The sequence below is a fragment of the Hemitrygon akajei genome, chromosome 1 (genome assembly GCF_048418815.1).
Source record: "Hemitrygon akajei chromosome 1, sHemAka1.3, whole genome shotgun sequence".
Taxonomy (NCBI): Eukaryota; Metazoa; Chordata; class Chondrichthyes; order Myliobatiformes; family Dasyatidae; genus Hemitrygon; species Hemitrygon akajei.
In genome coordinates this window covers 163,638,558-163,661,564 of record NC_133124.1, presented here as the reverse complement: position 1 = coordinate 163,661,564, position 23,007 = coordinate 163,638,558, and the positions used below count along the sequence as shown (strand labels likewise).

General features: G+C 45.3%; 1 long non-coding RNA gene across 1 annotated transcript in view; it reads left to right on the top strand.

Moving 5' to 3' along the window:
* The window catches only part of LOC140731951 (uncharacterized), a 201,012-nt gene that overhangs the window by 99,901 nt on the left and 78,104 nt on the right, over nucleotides 1–23,007 (top strand). Inside the window, exon 5 of the long non-coding RNA XR_012099950.1 lies at nucleotides 4,586–4,692. This is a non-coding gene — a long non-coding RNA (uncharacterized lncRNA). The remainder of the gene's footprint in view (nucleotides 1–4,585; nucleotides 4,693–23,007) is intronic.

Sequence of the window (23,007 nt, the reverse complement as noted above, 5' to 3'; positions counted from 1 at the left end):
GGGTATGGTATTGATGTGGATAGAGAATTGGTTGGCTGACTGGAAGCAAAGAGTGGGAGTAAACCGGACCTTTTCAGAATGGCAGGCAGTGACTAGTGGGGTACCGCAAGGCTCAGTGCTGGGACCCCAGTTGTTTACAATACATATTAATGATTTAGACGAGGGAATTAAATGCAGCATCTCCAAGTTTGCGGATGACACGAAGCTGGGCGGCGGTGTTAGCTGTGAGGAGGATGGTAAGAGGATACAGGGTGACTTGGATAGGTTAGGTGAGTGAGCAAATTCATGGCAGATGCAATTTAATGTGGATAAATGTGAGGTTATCCACTTTGGTTGCAAGAACAGGAAAACAGATTATTATCTGAATGGTGGCTGATTAGGAAAAGGGAAGGTGCAACGAGACCTGGGTGTCATTGTACACCAGTCATTGAAGGTGGGCATGCAGGTACAGCAGATGGTGAAAAAGGCGAATGGTATGTTGGCATTCATAGCAAAAGGATTTGGGTACAGGAGCAGGGAGGTTCTACTGCAGTTGTACAAGGCCTTGGTGAGACTGCACCTAGAGTATTGTGTGCAGTTTTGGTCCCCTAATCTGAGGAAAGACATTCTTGCCATAGAGGGAGTACAAAGAAGGTTCACCAGCTTGATTTCTGGGATGTCAGGACTTTCATATGAAGAAAGACTGGATCGACTAGGATTATATTCACTAGAATTTAGAAGATGGAGGGGGGATCTTATTGAAACGTATAAAATTCTAAAGGGATCAGACAGGCTAGATGCAGGAAGATTGTTTCTGATGTTGGGGAAGTCCAGAACGAGGGGTCACAGTTGAAGGATAAAGGGGAAGCTTTTTAGGACCGAGATGAGGAAAAACTTCTTCACACAGAGAGTGGTGAATGTGTGGAATTCTCTGCCACAGGAAACAGTTGAGGCCGGTTCATTGGCTAAATTTAAGAGGAAGTTAGATATGGCCCTTGTGGCTAAAGGGATCAGCGGGTATGGAGAGAAAGCAGGTCCAGGTTTCTGAGTTGGATGATCAGCCATGATCATACTGAATGGTAGTGCAGGCTCGAAGGGCCGAATGGCCTACTCCTGCACCTATTTTCTATGTTTCTGTAACCCAAACACTGTAGCTACAGAAAAACCCATTGGAACCTTTCCCAGGGCATTACACATGTAATGCATTGTACTGCTGCTGCTAACTTAACAAATTTCACAACATGCCGGTGATATTGAACCTGATTCTGACTTTACTCTCCTCGTTAGTTTTCAATCACTGACACATTTTACTGAGCTTGTTTTACTTTGCCTTCTTTACCACCCTATCAATCCGTGTGGAAAGTGGAGAGAGCAACGGACCTGGACTAAGAGATTCCTCTTCCCATCTCTGAGAGTCTCACCATTAATGGTGCACCGTCAATTTACATTTGAACTCCCAAAGAGCACTACCTCCCTGTTGACCAAATTAAACTCCATACGCCATTTCTCTGCCCATATCAGTAACTGACATCCGGCTGTGTCCTTTGGCAGACTTCGACACGATCCACAACACCAGTGATCTTCATGTTGTCTACATACTTACCAAGCCACCCATCCATATTCTCATCCGAGTCACTTCTATATGTCACAAACAGTGTAGGTCCCAGACGGGTCCCTGCAGATTACCATGAGCCACGGGCCTCCCACCACTACTCTCTCTTCTGTGAGCAGCCAGCTGTGAAGCCAAATGGCCTATAGACTGGATCCCATGCATCTCAACCATCTGAATGTACGTCCCATGAAGAATCTTGCCAAATGCATTACGAAAAGCCACGTAGACAATATCCGCAGCTCTACCTTCAATCACCCTTGTCACCTCAAGTTAGCAAGACACGATTTGTCTCCCACAAAACCATGCTAACTGCCCCAAATTAGGCCAAATGCTTGTAAATCCCAGTCATCCCCCCTCCTCCGACTGAAGACTCTCTGGTTTATAGTTTCCAGGATTGTCCCGATTTCCCTTTAATAAATGGAACAACATCAGCTTCTCAATAATCCTGTGGCAGGAGAGGTCATGAAGGTATTGATCAAAGCCACAGCAATCTCCTCTCTTGCCTCTCTCACTAACTTGTGGTATATCATGTCAGGCCCTGGGGACTTATCCACCTTCATGTTCTTCAAAAGACCCAACACTACCTCCTAGTGCATATATAGAGATGCCCTAGTAAATTATCTCAGTCCACACTGATCTCACCATCCTCACTGGTAATACTGATGTAAATTACTCATTTAGGACCTTGCCCACATCCTCCACCTCCAAATAGATGTTCCGTCCTTAATCCATGAATGGTCCTACCCTCTCCCCTTTACACTCTGCTCTTGATCGACTGTATGAGTAGAGTGCCCTGGATTCGCTTTAGTCCTGCTTGCCAAGGGCATTTCACAGCCACTCCTGGTTTTCTTAATTCCCTTTGTGAGTTCTTTTCTGGTTTCCTTAAAATTCTCAGTTTCTCTGGTTGAATCTGGCTTCCTAAACCTTACCTACACTTCCTTTTCTTTTTGACTAAATTCACCACCTCTCTCAACATCCAAGATTCCCTGACCTTGACATCCCTGTCCTCCTGACATGGAGCATACCTGTCCTGTACTCTGTGAAGTTGGTTTTTAAACACCCTCCACAGGTCAGATGTGGACTTGCCTAAAAACTACTGTTCCCAGTTAATTATCCCTAGTTCCTGCTGAATAGTCTTGTAATTTGCCGTGCTTTAATCGAGTACTCTCGCACGATTTGTACTTGCCCTTATCGTTAGATATCTTAAAATTTGTGGTTAGTGTTCGCCTGACAATTCTCCCATGGGAATGTGTCAGTCTGGCCAGGCTTATTACTCAACAGCAGGTCCACCTCACCTCACCTATGTTTTAAGAGACACTCCTGGGTGCATCTACCAAATTCTGTCCTGTCTGATCTCTTGCACTACGGAGCAATCTCTTCCACGAAGGAGCAATGTATATTGGAGTAACTGAAATCAACCACGACAAAAGCCCTGATACAATCAGAATGATTGCATCTTTATTGTTTTGAGTTTTACCCATACAGACTCAGTGGATCCAATCACCTTTAATCTCCTTCTATCAAATCTCAAACATGGAAACGGTGGAACATTCAGCACCCATTCCAGTTCCCCAGCCCCTGTCAAACTACTGTCCCAAGTAGCTACTGGGTGCACCAACTGCAGATATCGTCATCGGGGAGACCGTGAGACAAGACCATAAGACATAAGGACAGTACCACAGTGTGGTGGTTCGCACAACACTTTACAGTACAGGTGACCCAGGATCAATTCCCACCACTGTCAGGAAGGAGCTTGTACGTTGTCCTGTGACCCTGTGGGTTTCCTCCGGGTGCTCTGGTCTCCACCCAGAGTCCAAAGGTGTACCGGTTGGTAGGTTGATTGGTCATTGTAAACTGTCCCGTGATTGGGCTAGGATTCTTGCTGGGCCGAATGCCTCGAAGAGCCTATTCTGCTCTGTATCTCAGTCAATACATAAATAGATAAAGCAGCAGGTATAAATGAATAAATATATCAACATACAAACAGAGGAGCTGAATTAAGCCTCTCTGCTCTGCCATTCCAAATGGCAGATTTATTTTCTCTCTCTACTGCATTCGCCTGCCTGCCCCCGTAATCTTCGGTAATTTCCTAATCAAGGATCTGTTAAATTCAGCTAAAGTTTACCCAATGACTTGGCCATAAATTTCTACAGATTCACCAACTTCTGCCTAAATAAATTCCTCATCATCTCTTTTCTAAAAGGACATCCTTGTATTCTGAGGCTGTGCCCTCTGATCGAAGGCTCCACATTCTCTGTATGTCCACTCTATCTCAACCTTTGATACTTTTCAAAACTCCTTTCTTTTAAGCTCCAGCGAGAACAGGCCCAGAATCATCAAATGCTCCTGATATATTAACACTTTTATTTCTCATTCTCATGAACTTTCTCTGGACCCTCTCTTCTGTTTATTCAGTGTTGATAACAAAACAAAATAATGGTTCTCAGCTTGGTCTACTGTAAGGAAGGTAGAGGCAAAGAAAGACAATGACCAAAGAAATTATCATTTTTACAAGAAGTAGCTCAGACTGGAGAGTTTCCAGTGATACAGAATAACCTATCAACTGGTCGGGTTCAATTGTATGACACACACTGCAAAGGAGCTTCTGGAAAAGTACATAATCACCTGTACTACTGTTACTGAAAATTCAATGAACAATTACTCATACAGGTGATTATATAAACATTATAAGCAAACTGGAAGAAAAAGAACAATGTTACTCTAATCCAACACTACCTTCTTGTCTGCACTGAAACAATGTCAAAGGTCAACAGCAAAATAAAGCATCTTAAGGAAGGTCTTACCTGCGACTTCTCACTGCTCCCCCTCCCCACACCTGGGTCACTTACTCAGCCTCTTCACGCCAGAGCCTCTCAGCTCCCAACTCCAAAGACTCCAGCCTGCTTGACTCCAACTGCTTTCTATTAGCTGCTGTTCATTACCTGATTACCCAATCACTATCGACTATCAATTTGCAAATGTGTCTCCTTTAAGGTCCTAGTGAGGTGAAACTTACCACCAAGTGGGACTGGGAAACGTTTGAAAAAACCAACAGAGGGCAACTACAACAGCCACAAGGAAGGAAAAGTTGAAGTATGAAGGTAAGCGAGCTTAGCAAGAGTGCATGGCATTTCAGGAGAAATACGAGCATGGATAGAGCTTTGGTTATCGGAAGGGGGCAAAGAGTGGGAATTAAGAGGTCCTTTTCTGATTGGCTGCCGTTCCTCAGGGGTCACTTTTGAGACTACTTCTCTGTACATTGTATATCAGTGATTTGGCTGACAGAATTGCGAGCTTTGTGGCCAAATTTGTGGATGATACAAAGATAGGTGGAGGGGCAAGTAGAATTGTGGAAGGAGAGGGGGTGCAGAAGGACTTGGACTGATTCTGAGAATAGGCAAAGAAATGACAATTTTCCAAATGGAGAGAAAATGGGAAAAAATGAGGTGCAAAAGGACATGCTAGTCCTTGTGCAGGATTCCCAAGGTTAACTTGCAGATGGAATCGGTGGGAAGGAAGGCAAATGCAATTTTAGCATTCATTTCGAGAGGACTAGACTATTAAAGCAGGGATGTAATGCTGAGGCTTTATAAGGCTCTGGTGAGGCCTCATTCGGATTATTGTGAGCAGTTTTGTTCCCCTTATCTAAGAAAGGATGTGCTGATATTGGGAGGGTTCAAAGGGGGTTCAGGAAATTGATCCCAGCAATGTAAGGCTTCTCAAATGAGGAAAGTTTGGCTCTGAGCCTGCACTTGCTGGAATTTAGGGAAATAGAAGGTGGGGGAGGATCTCACTGAATCCTATTGAATGTTGAAAGGCCAAGATGGAGTGGGTGTGGAGAGGATGTTTCCTATAGTGAGGGAGCCTAGGACCAGAGGGCACAACCTCAGGGTTGTCCATTTAGAACAGAGATCGGGAGGAATTTCTTCAGCCAGAAGGTGGTGAATCTGTGGAATTTATTGCCACAGGGGGCTGTGGAGGCCAGGTCACTGGGTGTATTTAAGGCAGAGGCTCACAGGTTGTTGATAAGTCAGGGCGTAAAAGATTACGAGAGGAAGGCAAGTGAATGGAGTCGAGAGGGAAATGGATCAGTCATGATCAAACGATGGAGCGGATTTGAAGAACCGAATGGCCTAATTTGTTCCTCTATCTTATGGTCTAAGTCGCCTTGCTCATCACACCCTCTCCTCATTGCTGCCGTGAGGGAGGAGGTAGCAGAGCCGGAGGACGCACACTCATCATGGACAGAACAGTAGCATAACGGGTAGCAGGTCACTATTACAGAGCCAGGGACACCGGTTCGATTCCCACCACCGTCTGTAAGGAGATGTATGTTCTCCCCGTCACCGCACGGGATCCGACGGGTGTTCAGGTTTCTGGTTTCCTCCCACATTCCAAAGACACCCAGATGAATGGGTTAATTGGTCAGACGGGTGTGATTTAGCAGAGCAGGTTCATCAAGTTGGAAGAGCCTGTTACTGTGGTTCATTTTCTTACAATTAAAGAACAGTTTTAGAACAGCTTAGAACATGGGTTCACCATCAGATGCCTGAATGGTCTGTGAACCCATGAACACCAGCTCACTATGATCTCCCTTTTTGCACTATCTACTTTTTACACATTTCTTATTGTACTTTTTTATGTATTCCACTGCGTTGGTGCTTCAACAGAAAAAAACTGTCATATGTATCTCAGTGATAATGAACCTGATCTGATTCTGAACTTGTTCAAATATCAATGTTTATTTTGTTGTGTGTTATGTATAAGTCTGTCTGATCTACAAACTCCATTTCCCTGACATTTTTGTCTGCACCCTGCCCTGGGATACCTTCCCAAAATCAACACCTCACACTTAGCATCATGGAGTCATAGAAAGCTAAAGCACAGAAACAGGCCCGTAAACATTGAAATCAAAATCGCATCCACCACTTTTGCCAGCAGCTTGTTCCACACTCTCACCCCCCTCGGTGAAGTGGTTTCCCCTCATGTTCCCCTTCAACATTTTACTTTTCACCCTTAACCCATGATCTCCAGTTGTCGTGTCACCCAATCTCAGTGGAAAAAGCCTGCTTGCATTTACCCTATCTATACCCCTCATAATGTTGTATACCTCTATCAAATCTCCTCTCAGTCTTTATGTTCCAAGGAATAAAGTTATAACCGACTCAACACACTTTCAATGAATTATGGTTGTGCATTCCCAGGCCTCTTTGTTCCACCAGACTCCTCAGTGCCCGACCATTCAATGTAAGACGTACCCTGGTTGGTCCTACTGAAATTCAACACCTCGTACTTGTCTGCAGGAAATTCCATCTGCCATTTTTCATCCCATTTTTCCAGCTGGTACGGATCCCACTGCAGGCTATGATCATCTTCCTCACTGTCCACTACAACACAAATCTTGGTGTCATCTGCAAATTTGCTGATCCTATTTACCACATTATCATCCAGAATGTTGATACAGGTGACAAACAACAACAGACACATCACCGATCCCTACAGCAGTCCACTAGTCACAGAGGAAATTATTACCAATCTCTGGCTTCTTCTACAAAGCCAATGTCTAATCCAATTTAAAAATGCAAACACCAGAAAATCTGCAGATTCTGGAAATTCAACCAACACACACAAAATGCTGGTGGAACGTGGTAGGCCAGGCAGCATCTATAGGAAGAAGCACTATTGACGTTTCGGGCCGAGACCCTTCGTCAGGACTAACTGAAAGAAAAGATAGTAAGAGATTTGAATGTAGGAGGAGAGGGGGAAAAACGAAATGCTGCACCGAGAGCACCTGACGCAGTATACCACTCCGGCCGACTCACAGTCCCTACGCGACTCCCTTGTCTATTCGTTCCCCCCACATCCCTTCCCACCGATCCCTACGCGACTTCCTTGTCCATTAGTTCCCCCTATCCCTTCCCACCGATCTTCCTCCTGGCACTTATCCTTTGTAAGTGGAACAAGTGCTACACCTACCCTTACACTTCCTCCCTCACCACCATTCAGGGCCCCAGACAGTCCTTCCAGGTGAGGCGACACTTCACCTGTGAGTCGGCTGGTGTGGTATACTGCGTCCGGTGCTCCCGGTGCCTTTTATATATTGGTGAGACCCGACACAGACTGGGAGATCGTTTCGCTGAACACCTACGCTCGGTCCGCCAGAGAAAGCAGGATCTCCCAGTGGCCACACATTTTAATTCCACATCCCATTCCCATTCTGATATGTCTATCCATGGCCTCCTCTACTGTCAAAATGAATCCAAACTCAGGTTGGAGGAACAACCCCTTATATTCCGTCTGGGTAGCTTCCAACCTGATGGCATGAACATTGATTTCTCTAACTTCTGTTAATGCCCCTCCTCCCCTTCTTACCCCATCCCTGATTTATATACTGTAGATTCCGGATTTTAAGCCGGTACTTTTTTCCCACATTTTGAACAGCTTTGAACACTGCGGCCTTTACTACGGTGCGGCTAATACATGGTTTTTTTCATGCCGCCAAAAACATTTTGCCTCGTAACAGTAGACCAATAAAATTGATGAGTAGTTCACAGAGGTCCAATGAAATTGTACGATAAATCAAGCGCACTTTCACAATTAAATTATTGTAAATCAGTCATTTGTACTCACCCTCATCAACATGGAAAACACTCGAAGAAAAGCATTGTGCTGCCTTTATGGCAGTTATTTAGTTTATAATATTTTCGCTTAGTAATTCATTTGTTAGTATGTTTTCTGTACTACAGCCCGGAATGCTAGACGTCACATCCGGTTTCGCCGCGTCTTGTGGGAAATACCGGTTTACGATAAACGGGAAGGTGGGAGGGAGCTCATTAGACCCGAGCGAAAACGCTGCTTTTAAGTTAAAGGCGATCAATAACTTTTCCTGGTAGGCTGCAGTATATATATTTTTACCAGTCGCTAGGAGATATTGGAATGTTGTTCGTGCTGTTCAGTAAAAAAGTATACGCAACGTAATTTGTGTTACCGATACGTATGTATATTTAAAAGTAACCGTATTACAGGCACGGTTCGAAAAAAAGCTTTGCAATATGTATTTGTTTGTTACCATATGGATTTAATTAAAAGTTAAAAAATCCTCATGTGTAATATCTTTCTGTGTAAATATCTCATATTACAACGTGGGACACCTGCGGCCGAAAATCCGGTGCGGCCTGTACAAGTACAAAATTGATTTTCTTTCTAAAATTAGAGCCAGCGGCTTTTAATCAGGTGTGCTCTGTAGTGCGAAATCTACGTATATTTTTTTCTCTCCCTTTTTTTCTCTCTCTGCCCATCACTCTTTGCCTGTTCTCCATCTCCCTCTGGTGCTCCCCTCCCCCCTTTCTTTCTCCCTAGGCCTCCCATCCCATGATCCTTTCCAGCTCTGCATCTCTTTTGCCAATCACCTTTCCAGCTCTCAGCTTCACTCCACTCCCCCCTCCTGTCTCTTCTTATCATTTCGGATTTCCCCCTCCCCCTCCTACTTTCAAATCTCTTACTATCTTTTCTTTCAGTTAGTCCTGACGAAGGGTCTCGGCCCGACACATCGACTGTACTTCTTTTTATAGATGCTGCCTGGCCTGCTGCGTTCCACCAGCATTTTGTGTCTATTGCTTTAATCCAATTTACTACCTCATCTTGAATGTCAAATGATGGAACCGTCTTGACCAACTTCCCATGCGGGACTTTGTCAGAGGCCTTGCTGAAGTCCACGTAGGTAACATCCACTGCCTTGTCTTCATCAACTTTCCTGGTAACTTCCTTGAAAAACTCTGTAAGATTGGTTAAACACGACCTACCACACACAAAGCCATCCTGACTATCCCTAATCAATCCTGTCTATTAAATACTCATATACCTGGTCCCTAAGTATAACGTCCGATAACTTTCCCACTACTGATGTCAGACTCAGCGGTCTATAATTTCCCGGTTCATTCTTACAGCCTTTCTTATACAGCAGAACAGCATCAGCTATTCTTCACTCATCTGGTACCTCACCTGTCATTAAGGATGATTTAACTGGGACCCCTGCAGTTTCAGCACTTGCATTCCACAGGATCCGAGGGAATACCTTGTGAGGAGTGAGCACCTCCTCTGTAATCTGTACAGGGTTCAGGACCTCACTGCTGCTTAGCCTCACTTCTTTCAACTCTGTGTCCATCTCCCAAGTTGATACAGATGTGTAAAATCAATTTCAGATCTCCCCGTTTCTTTTGGCTTCAAGCCTAGATTACCATTGTCATCTTTCAGTGGACCAATTCTATCCTTTGCAATCCTTTTGCTCTTAACATACTGTGTCTGTAGAAGCCCATAGGATTCTCCTGCGACTTGGTCTGTTGGAGCAGCCTCATGCCTTCTTTTAGCCTTCCTTGTTTCTTTCTTAAGTGTTCTCTTGCATTGCCTTGAAATTAATGGCATAATGATCACTAGATGCAAAGTTTTCCAGTTTAACTCCAGCTGCCATTCCTTGGCCCTGTTCCCCAGGTCATCTGGAATTCCGTGTATTCTGAGATAACCCTCTTCACTGTGCACTCCCTCACCAACTTTGTTGATCGGGTAAACTTATTTGAAGAGGGACACTGCACAATCCCTTTGGTACACCGTTGTTCACAGGCCCCCACTTTAGAGGAACTCCATTCCTATCGCAACTCTTAACCACCAAGGCCAATATTGTGTCCATTTCCTTATCTCACCCTCGATCCCACGTGTTCTCACCTTCCAGACTAGCTACAAGGTGACATCTCTTCAAAGTCCCCCATAGACAACATCTGCCTTGCCATGTCAATCCTCTTGGCCACACCTTGTCCCCACCGTGTATCACTCCCACCCAATGGCTTATGTGAAACGGGTGATCCTTCCCCCATCCAGTGCTGCTCTCACCAGCAAACACACTCTCCCCATCCCAGAGGATCACGGTCTGGGCTCCTTCTGCTCCTGCACACGGAGTGGCTGAGTCAGGCTGAGTCAGGTGTGGAAGCCCCTCAAACGCTGAAAGGGTTTATTAACCCGAGGAGCTATGTAAGTGTTAAATGAAAGTTTTCAAAGGAAAATGAATAAGGTAAACAGTAATACTCAGATCTTGAGTTGCAAAGAGTCCTTGAACGTGAGCCTGTAGGTCGTAGTATCAGTTCAGGCTGAAGTTATCCACGCCGGTACAGGAGTCTGATAGTTGAAAGGTAATACCTGTTCCTGAAGCTGGTGGTGTGGGACCAAAGGCTTCTGACCCTTCTGCCTGATTGTATCAGTGAGATGAGGGTGTTGGCAGGACCGTGAGGGTCTTTGATGATGGACGCTGTTTCCTTGTGGCAGTGTTCCTTGTAAATGTGCCCATTCCTGGGAATGCCTGTGATGGACTGGACTGTATCCACAGTCTGCCCCTCCCACTCATATTCAATGGATATCTGAAACTATGTTGTGCCTTGATCTAGAGAAGATTCGTTGTTCGATTTCTGATTCTAAACATGATTTTCTAATGTTCTGGGGACCCTTTCTGAGTTATTTTCATAATCATTGAACTGTTATTAAAGTATGGGTCTGAGCCATTATTAATATATTATTAGATGGTAATTTTTTTTCTCTTTTTTTTTTCACCAACTGGCTCATTTTGGTAGTGGGGGTAGATTTTTTAAAATTATTATATTATTTTATTTCATTTCATAATTCAATCTTTTTTTCTACATGATTGATCTGGAATATGGGATACAGTGGTCATATTACTGTGATTTAAATGTAATGTAATTCGTATTACTTGTATCCTTATGAATTTTGTATTTGTATTCATGCAATTTATGTAATATTAATAAAAATATTGGAAAGAAGTTTGTCAGTTTTTGGTGACAAGTGAATCTACACAAGTAAGAAAGTAGAGGTGAAGTTGAGCCTTTGTGATGACGCTTACATGCCGGTCCCAGAACAGATCCCCTGATATGATAATGCCAAGGAATTTTTACCTAACTGACTCCCTCTGCCTCTGATGCCCAAGTGAGGACTGGCTCATGTACCTCCGGTTTCCTCCTATAGTCTGTAATCAGCTCTTGGCTTTCCTGGCATTGACCATAAAATATATGACCAGAATTAGGCCATTTGGCCCATCAAGTCTACTCTAGCATTCCAACATACCTGGACACGATGGAGAACTTTTCACTTTACATTGTGGGCAACATTTTAATTGATTTGAATAATGAATTGAAATAGCAAATATAAGTGATTTTTTAAAAATGGTGAGTGGTAGGGAAATCTCATGGTGATTTTGCTTGATCAGCAGCCCAAAATCCATAAAGTACACCAGAAGTATTCAGGAAGCAAATTCTTTGTTGTCCGGTGTTATTGACCTTGTAGGAAGGAAACCAGAGGGTCATGAGCCAGTCCTCATCGGAAGGTCAGAGGTGGAGAGGGTCAGCAACTTTAAATTCCGAGGCGTTTTTATTTCAAATGACCTGTCCTGGGTTAACAAATAAATGCAATTATGAAGAAAGCATGGCAGCACCCCTACTTCCTTATGAGTTTGCAGAGATTCAGCGTGACAGACTTCTATAGATGTGTGGTGGAGGGTATATTGACCGGCTGCATCACAGCCTGGTATGGAAACACCAATGCCCTCGAATGGAAAATGCTACAAAAAGTAGTGGATATGGCCCGGTCTATCACTGGTGAGCACCCCCAACTACTGTGCACTCCTAAATGAAATGCTGTGGCAGGAAAGCAGCATCCATCATCAGGGACCCCCCACCAGCCAGGACATGCTCTCCTCTCGGTGCTGCCATCAGGAAGTAGGTACATAAGCCTTAAGACTCACACCCAAGGTTCAGGAACAGTTATTACCGCTCAGCCATCAGGTTGTTGAAAGAAATGTGATAATTTTACTTGCCCCATCAGTGAAATGTTCCTACAACCTATGGAGTCATTTTCAAGGACCCTTCATTTCATGTTCTTGATATTTATTGCTTATTTATTTATTATTATAAATTCTTCATTTTGTATTTGCACAATTTGTTGTCTTCTGCACTCAGGCTGACAGCCCCAGTGGGTGGATTTTCATTCATTCTGTTATGGTTATTTAAAGCGTGTGACCACAAGAAAGTGAATCTCAAGGTTGTATATAGTGACATATATAACCATGTAACAATTACAGCATGGAAACAGGCCATCTCAGCCCCTCTAGTCCGTGCTGAACGCTTACTCTCACCTAGTCCCACCGACCTGCACTCAGCCCCACACCCTCCATTCCTTTCCTGTCCATATACCTATCCAATTTTTTTTTTAATGACAAAACCAAACCTGCCTCTACCACTTCTATTGGAAGCTCGTTCCACACAGCTACCACTCTGTGAGTAAAGAAATTCCCCCTCGTGTTACCCCTAAACTTTTGCCCCTTAACTCTCAACTCATGTCCTCTTGTTTGAATCTCCCCTACTCTCAATGGAAAAAGCCTATCCATGTCAACTCTATCTATCCCCCTCATAATTTTAAATACCTCAATCAAGTTCCCCCTCAACCTTCTACACTCCAAAGAATAAAGACCTAACTTGTTCAACCTTTCCCTGTAACTTAGGTGCTGAAACCCAGGTAACATTCCAGTAAATCTTCTCTGTACTCTCTCTAATTTGTTGACATCTTTCCTATAATTCAGTGACCAGAACTGTACACAATACTCCAAATAAATATATGCACTTTGATATTAAAGTTTACTTTGAACATTGGCCTGTGGTTTACTACAGGGTACCTCATGTGTAAAGTGTTAAAACCTGAGTTGTGAATGTTGGAGATATGATTGGTAGGTTTGTGACTAACACAAGTTGGTGGTGTTGTGGAGAGAAAGGAAGGTTGTCATGGATACAGATCGCATGGAAAGTTGTTCAGAGAGAGGCAGATGGAGTTCATTACAGGAACGGTACTAACATGGACAGAAGATTAGTTGACTGGCAGGAGGCGAAGAGTGGGATTGAAGGGGATCATTGTCTGGTTGGCTGCCAGGGACTCGTGGTGTTCCACAGGGGCCGGCGTTGGGACCACTTCTTTTCACAGTATAGGCCAATGATTTGTGTGGCAGAATTGATAGTTTTCTGGCCAAGTTTAAGGACGATACAAAGATAGGTTGAGGGGCGAGTAGTGTTGAGGAAGCTGGGAGTCTGCAGAATAACAAATTAGGAGAATGGGCAAAGAACATAGAAACATAGAATAGTACAGCACAGTACAGGCCCTTCGGCCCACATGTTGTGCCGACCCTCAAACCCTGCCTCCCATATACCCCCCACCTTAAATTCCTCCATATACCTGTCTCGCAGTCTCTTAAACTTCACTTGTGTATTTGCCTCCACCACTGACTCAGGCAGTGCATTCCACGCACCAACCACTCTCTGCGTGAAAAACCTTCCTCTAATATCCCCCTTGAACTTCCCTCCCCTTACCTTAAAGCCATGTCCTCTTGTACTGAGCAGTGGTGCCCTGGGGAAGAGGCACTGGCTGTCCACTCTGTCTATTCCTCTTAATATCTTGTACACCTCTATCATGTCTCCTCTCATCCTCCTTCTCTCCAAAGAGTAAAGCCCTAGCTCCCTTAATCTCTGATCATAATCCATACTCTCTAAACCAGGCAGAATCCTGGTAAATCTCCTATGTACCCTTCCAATGCTTCCACATCCTTCCTATAGTGAGGCGACCAGAACTGGACACAGTACTCCAAATGTTGCCTAACTAGAGTTTTATAGAGCTGCATCATTATATCGCGTCTCTTAAACTCTATCCCTCGACTTATGACAGCTAACACCCCATAAGCTTTCTTAACTACCCTATCTACCTGTGAGGCAACTTTCAGGGATCTGTGGACATGTACCCCCAGATCCCTCTGCTCATCCACACTACCAAGTATCCTGCCATTGACTTTTGTACTCTGCCTTGGAGTTTGTCCTTCCAAAGTGTACCATCTCACACTTCTCTGGTTTGAACTCCATCTGCCACTTCTCAGCCCACTTCTGCATCCTATCAATGTCACTCTGCAATCTTTGACAATCCTCTACACTATCTACAACACCACCAACCTTTGTGTCATCTGCAACCTTGCCAACCCACTCTTCTACCCCCACATCCAGATCGTTAATAAAAATCACGAAAAGTAGAGGTCCCAGAACAGATCCTTGTGGGACACCACTAGTCACAACCCTCCAATCTGAAAGTACTCCCTCCACCACGACCCTCCGCCTTCTGCAGGCAAGCCAATTCTGAATCCACCCAGCCAAACTTATCTGGATCCCATGCCTTCTGACTTTCTGAATAAGCCTACCGTGTGGAACCTTGTCAAATGCCTTACTAAAATCCATGTAGATCACATACACTACAATACCCTCATCTATATGCCTGGTCACCTCCTCAAAGAACTCTTATCAGGCTTGTTAGGCACGATCTGCCCTTCACAAAGCCATGCTGACTGTCCCTAATCAGACCATGATTCTCTAAATGCCCATAGATCCTATCTCTAAGAATCTCTTCCAACACCTTTCCCACCAGAGGCGTAAGGCTCACTGGTCTATAATTACCCGGACTATCCCTACTACCTTTTTTGAACAAGGGGTCAACATTCACCTCCCTCCAATCCTCCGGTACCATTCCCGTGGACAATGAGAACATAACGTTCTTAGCCAGAGGTTCAGCAATCTCCTCCCTCGCCTCGTGGAGCAGCCTGGGGAATATTCCGTCAGGCCCCGGGGACTTATCCGTCCTAATGTATTTTAACAACTCCCAACACCTCCCCTCCCTTAATATGAACATGCTCCGGAACATCAACCTCACTCATATTGTCCTCACCGTCATCAAGTTCCCTCTCAGTGGTGAATACCGACGAGAAGAATTCATTGAGGACCTCGCTCACTTCCACATCCTCCAGGCACATCTTCCCACTTTTATCTCTAATCGATCCTACCTTCACTCCTGTCATCCTTTTGTTCTTCACATAATTGAAGAATGCCTTGGGGTTTTCTTTTACCCTCCTCACCAAGGCCTTCTCATGCCCCCTTCTTGCTCTTCTCAGCCCCTTCATAAGCTCCTTTCTTGCTACACTATATCCCTCAATAGACCCATCTGATCCTTGCTTCCTAAACCTCATGTACACTGCCTTCTTCCACCTGACTAGATTTTCCACTTCACTTGTCACCCATGGTTCCTTCACCCTACCATTCTGTATCTTCCTGACTGGGACAAATTTATCCCTGACATCCTGCAAGAGATCCTTCAACATCGTTCACATGTCCATAGTACATTTCCCTGCAAAAACATCATCCCAATTCACTCCCGCAAGTTCTAGCCTTATAGTCTTATAATTTGCCATTCCCCAATTAAAAATTTTCCTGTCCTCTCTGATTCTATCCTTTTCCATGATAATGCTAAATGCCAGGGAGCGGTGATCACTGTCCCCCAGATGCTCACCCACTGAGAGATCTGTGACCTGACCCGGTTCGTTACCTAATACTAGATCTAGTATGGCATTCCCCCTAGTCGGTCTGTCAACATACTGAGACAGGAATCCATCCTGGCCACACTTAACAAATTCTGCCCCATCTAAACCCTTGAAACTAATCAAGTGCCAATCAATACTAGGGAAGTTAAAGTCACCCACGATAACAACCCTGTTATTTTTGCACCTTTCCAAATTCTGCCTCCCAATCTGCTCCTTGATATCTCTGCTGCCACCAGGGGGCCTACAAAATACTCCCAGTAGAGTAACTGCTTCCTTCCTGTTCCTGACTTCCACCCATACTGACTCAAAAAAGGATCCTGCTACATTACCCACCCTTTCTGCAGCTGTAATAGTATCCCTGACCAGTAATGCCACCCATCCTCCCCTTTCCCCCCCTTTCTATCCCTTTTAAAGCACTGAAATCCAGGAATATTGAGAATCCATTCCTGCCCTGGTGCCAGCCGAGTCTCCGTAATGGCCACTACATCATAATTCCATGTATGTATCCAAGCTCTCAGTTCATCACCTTTGTTCCTGATGCTTCTTGCACTGAAGTACACACACTTTAGCCCTTCTACCTTACTACCTTTACACCCTTTATTCTGCTTCTCTTTCGTCAAAGAAGTGGCAGAGAGAATACAATCTTGGGAAGCGTATGGACATGCACTTTGGTAGAAGGAACAAAGGTACGGACTGTTTTCTAAATGGGGAAAGAGGTGCAAAGAGACTTGGGAGTCCTTGTGCAGGATTCTCAAAAGCAGGGGATCCCCACCCCTACGATTAACCGAGGTGTCTGTGGACCCCAGGTTGGGACACCCTGCCCTAAAGGTTAGCTTGGAATTTGAGTCAGTGGTAAGGAAGGCAAATATAATGTTAGCACTTGTTTTGAAAGGACAAGAACACAGCAATGGTGAGACTTTAAAAGGCATTGGTCAGACTGTACAGAGTACTATGGGCAGTTTTGGGCCTCTTATCTAAGAAAAGTTGTGCTGGCATCTGAGAGGGCCCAGAAGAGGTTCTGTGAATGAAAGGATTAATGTATGAGGAGCGTTTGATGGCTCTGGGCCTGTACTCGCTGGAGTTTAGAAGAGTGAGGGGAGATCCCATTGAAACCTATTGAATATTGAATAGCTGAGATAGAGTGGATGTGGAGAGGATGTTACCGATGGTGTGGACGTCTAGGACCAGAAGGCACAACCTCAGAATCTTTAGCAAGAAGGTGATGAATTGCTGAGATGGCTGTGGAGGCAAAGTCATTGGGTATACTTAAAGGGAGTCTGATAGGTTGTTGATTCTCGTTCCTGTACCGAAGACGCCGCACCCCAGTGGCTCCAATGACTACAGACCGGTGGCATTGACCTCCCACATCATGAAGACCCTGGAGAGACTTGTTCTAGAGCAGCTCCGGCCTATGGTTAGGCCACACTTAGACCCCCTCCAGTTCGTCTATCAGCCCCGACTAGGAGTTGAGGATGCCATCGTCTACCTGCTGAACCGTGTCTACGCCCACCTGGACAAGCCGGCGAGCACTGTGAGGGTCATTTTTTTTTTACTTCTCCAGTGCGTTCAACACCATCCGCCCTGCTTTGCTGGGTGAGAAGCTGACGGTGATGCAGGTGGATGCTTCCCTGGTGTCATGGATTATTGATTACCTGACTGGCAGACCACAGTACGTGCGCTTGCAACACTGTGTGTCAGACAGAGTGGTCAGCAGCACTGGGGCTCCACAGGGGACTGTCCTGTCTCCCTTTCTCTTCACCATCTACACCTTGGACTTCAACTACTGCACAGAGTCTTGCCATCTTCAGAAGTTTTCTGATGACTCTGCCATAGTTGGATGCATCAGCAAGGGAGATGAGGCTGAGTACAGGGCTACGGTGGGAAACTTTGTCACATGGTGCGAGCAGAATCATCTGCAGCTTAATGTGAAAAAGACTAAGGAGCTGGTGGTGGACCTGAGGAGGGCTAAGGCACCGGTGACCCCTGTTTCCATCCAAGGGGTCAGTGTGGACATGGTGGAGGATTACAAGTACCTGGGGATACGAATCAACAATAAACTGGACTGGTCAAAGAACACTGAGGCTGTCTACAAGAAGGGTCAGAGCCGTCTCTATTTCCTGAGGAGACTGAGATCCTTTAACATGCTGAGGATGTTCTATGAGTCTGTGGTGGCCAGTGCTATCATGTTTGCTGTTGTGTGCTGGGCCAGCAGGCTGAGGGTAGCAGACGCCAACAGAATCAACAAACTCATTCGTAAGGCCAGTGATGTTGTGGGGGTGGAACTGGACTCTCTGATGGTGGTGTCTGAAAAGAGGATGCTGTCCAAGTTGCATGCCATCTTGGACAATGACTCCCATCCATTCTATAATGTACTGGTTAGGCACAGGAGTACATTCAGCCAGAGACTCATTCCACCAAGATGTAACACTGAGCGTCATAGGAAGTGATTCCTACCTGTGGCCATCAAACTTTACAACTCCTCCCTCGGAGTGTCAGACACCCTGAGCCAATAGGCTGGTCCTGGACTTATTTCCACTTGGCATGATTAACTTATTATAATTTAATTATTTATGGTTTTATATTGCTATATTTCTTCACTATTCTTGGTGCGGCTGTAATGAAACACAATTTCCCTCAGGATCAATAAAGTATGTCCATCTGTCTGTCTGTCAATTAGTATGGGCATCAAAAGTTATGGGAGAAGGCAGAAGAACGGAGTTGTGAAGGACAGTAAATCAGCCATGATGGAATGACAGAGTAGACTTGATCGTCTGAATGTCCTAATTCTGCTCCTGTGTCACTCTGTCTTTGAGGTAACTCTTAACCCCTTACTTATCTTGAACCTATCAACCTCTGTCTCAAATACACTCAGGGACCTTGTGTTCGGTTCACCTGTAAGTCTGCTCATTTATGCAAATATTTAATCAGCCAATCATGTGGCAGCAACTCAATACAGCAAAGCATGCAGGCACGGTCAAGAGGTTCAGTTGCTGTTCAGACCAATCATTAGAAAGGGGAGGAAATGTGATCAAAGTGACTTTGACTGTGGAGTGATTGTTGGTGCCAGATGGGGTGGTTTGAGTATCTCAGAATATGTTGATCTCCTGGGATTTTCAGGTACAACAGTCTCTGATGGAGGGTGATGCAGAAAAATAACCAACAAACTGCTTGCAGTGAGCTGCAGTTCTTTGGGTGAAAATGCCTTGTTAATGAGGGAGATCGGTGTCGAATGCCAACTGGTTTACGTTGACAGAAAGGTGACAATAAAGAACATAAACATAAAGAACATAAGAAATAGGAGCAGGAGTAGTCCATCTGGCCCATCGAGCCTGCTTCGCCATTCAATCAGATCATGGCTGATCTGTCCCTAAACAGCTCCATCTACCTGCGTTTCCTCCAATAACCCTTAATTCCTTTACTAAAGAAAAACCTATTTTACTGTTGCTTAAATATATTTAGTGAAGAAACCTTAACTGCTTCCCTGGGCAGAGAATCCCACAGATTCACCACTCTCTGGGAAAAACAGTTTCTCCTCATCTCCGTCCTAAATCTTCTCCCCTGAATCTTGAGGCAATGTCCCCTAGTTCTAGTCTCACCTACCAATGGAAACAACTTTCCTACTTCTATCTTATATACCCCTTTCAAAATTTTATATGTTTCTATAAGATCCCCCCCTCATTCTTCTGAACTCCAGAGAGTATAGTCCCAGGTGACTCACTCGCTCCTCATTGGTTAAACCCTTCATCCCCAGAATCAACCTGGTGAACCTCCTCTGCACTACCTCCAAAGCCAGTATATCCTTCCTCAAGTACGGAGACCAGAACTGCACACAGTACTCCAGGTGCGGCCTCACCAGTACCGTGTATAGTTGCAGCATAACCTCCCTGCTCTTAAATTCAACCCCTCTAGCAATAAAGGCCAACATTCCATTTGCCTTCTTAATAACCTGTTGTACCTGCAAGACAACCCTTTGTGATTCATGAACAAGCACTCCCAAGTCCCTCTGCACAACAGCATGCTGCAATCTTTCACCATTTCGATAATAATCTGCACTTCTATTATTCCTTCCAAAGTGCATGATCTCGCATTTACCAACATTGTACTCCAGGTGCCAGACTTTGGCCCACTCACTTAACCTATCTATATCCCTCTGTAGACTCTCTACATCCTCTGTACAATTTGCTTTTCCACTCAGTTTAGTGTCATCAGCAAATTTTACTATGCTACACTCAGTCCCCTCTTCCAAATCATCGATCTAAATGGTAAACAGCACCAACCACTACGGCACCCCACTCACCACAGACTGCCAACCAGAGAAACACCCATTTATACCAACTCACTGTTTCCATTGGTTAACCAATCCACTATCCATGCCAATACACTTCCTCTGACTCCATGCATCCGTATCTTATATACAAGTCTCTTGTGTGACAGCTTATCGAACACCTTCTGGAAATTCAAGTAAATGACATCCACCTGTTCCCCTCTATCCACTGCACTCATTATGTCCTCAAAGAACTCCAGTAAGTTTGTCAAACAGGACCTGCCCTTTCTGAATCCATGCTGCGTCTCTCTATCGCAACCATCCCTTTCTAAATGTTTCGCTATTTCTTTGTTAATGACAGCTTCAAGCATTTTCCCGACTACAGATGTTAAGATAACTGGCCTATAGTTGCCCATCTTTAGCCTATATCCTTTTTTAATAAGTGGCCTGACGTTTGCTGTCTTCCGATCTGCTGGGACCTGCCCAGAGTCTAGAGAATTTTGATAAATGATTACCCAGGCATCTACTATAACCTCCGCCAATTCCTTCGGCACACTGGGATGCATCCCATCAGGACCAGGGAATTATCTACCTTCAGGCCCTCTAGCCTGCTCATCACTATCTCTTTAGTGACAGTGATTTTATCGAGGTCCTCACCTCCCATTTCATCCATAACATCTTTCTTTGGCATATTAGACGTGTCCTCCACCGTGAAGACCAACACAAAATAGTCGTTCAATGCCTCAGAAATTTCCTTATCACCCAATATCAATTTCCCCTTCTTGACTTCCAAGGAACTATGTTGACTTTAGCCACCCTCTTCCGCTTTCTATCTTTATAAAAGCTTTTGCTGTCTGTTTTTATATTTTGTGCTAATTTACTTTCATACTCTATCTTCCCTTTCCTTCTTTCTTGTTCAGTTGTTCTCTGTTTCTTTTTAAGGTTTTCCCAATTCTCCAGTCTCCCACTACGCTTTGTAACTTTGTACACATTAACTTTTAATTTGATACTATCTTTTAGATAAAAACATTGAAAACCTACAACACAATACAGGCACTTCGGGCCACAAGGTTGTGTCGAACATGTCCCTACCTTAGAAATTACTAGGGTTACCCATAGCCCTCTATTTTTCTAAGCTCCATGTACCTATCCAAAAGTCTCTTAAAAGACCCTATCGTATCCGTCTCCACCACCGTTGCCAGCAGCCCATTCCACGAACTCACCACTGTCTGTGTAAAAAAACTGACATCTCCTCTGTACCTACTTTCAAGCCCCTTGAAACTGTGGCCTCTCATGATAGTTATTTCAGCCCTGGGAAAAAGAATCTGACGATCCACTTGATTATTGCCTCTCATCATCTTATACACTTCTATCAGGTCACCTCTCATCCTCCATCACTCCAAGGAGAAAAGGCCAAGTTCACTCAACCTATTCTTATAAGGCATGCTCCCTAATCCAGGCAACATCCTTGTAAATCTCCTCTGCACCCTTTCTATACTTTCCACATCCTTCCTGTAGTGAGCTGATCAGAACTGAGCACAGTACTCCAAGTGGGGTCTGACCAGAGTCCTGTATAGCTTCAACATTACCTCGTGCTCTTAAACTCAATCCCACGGTTGATGAAGGCCGTGTTCATGGACCGTTCAGAAATCTGATGTCAGAGGGGCAGAGGCTGTCCTCAGAAGTTGTATATGAGCTTCCAGATGCCAGTAATGAGAAGACGGAATGTCCTGAATGGTGAGTGAGAATGGATGCTGCCTTCTTGAATGGTGGGAAGGTTGTGTCAATGATGGAGGGGAGGGTTGTGTCTGTATGGTGGGGAGTATTGTGTCCATGATGGAGGGGAGGGGTGGGGAGGGTTGTGTCCATGATGGAGCGGAGTTTGTGTCGGTGATGGTGGGGAGGGTTGTGTCGGTGATGGTGGGGAGGGTTGTGTCCGTGACAGTGGGGAGGGTTGTGTCGGTGATGGAGGGGGGGTTATGTCAGTGACGGTGGGGAGGGTTGTGTCGGTGATGGTGGGGAGGGTTGTGTCGGTGATGGTGGGGGGGTTGTGTCGGTGACGGTGGGGAGGGTTGTGTCCGTGACAGTGGGGGGGGTTGTGTCCGTGATGGAGGGGAGGGTTGTGTCCGTGACAGTGGGGAGGGTTGTGTCTGTGATGGTGGGGAGGGTTGTGTCGGTGACGGTGGGGAGGGTTGTGTCTGTCACGGGGGGGGAGGGTTGTGTCCGTGACAGTGGGGAAGGTTGTGTCCGTGACAGTGGGGAGGGTTGTGTCCGTGACAGTGGGGAGGGTTGTGTCTGTGATGGTGGGGAGGGTTGTGTCGGTGACGGTGGGGAGGGTTGTGTCTGTCACGGGGGGGGAGGGTTGTGTCCGTGACAGTGGGGAAGGTTGTGTCCGTGACAGTGGGGAGGGTTGTGTCTGTGATGGAGGGAGGGTTGTGTCCGTCACGGGGGGGGGAGGGTTGTGTCCGTGATGGTGGGGAGGGTTGTGTCAGTGACGGTGGGGAGTGTTGTGTCCGTGACGGTGGGGAGGGTTGTGTCTGTGATGGTGGGAAGGGTTGTGTCGGTGATGGTGAGGGAGGGTTGTATCAGTGATGGTGAGGGAGGGTTGTGTCGGTGACAGTGGGGAGGGTTGTGTCCGTGACGGTGGGGAGGGTTGTGTCTGTGATGGTGGGGAGGGTTGTGTCCGTGATGGTGGGGAGG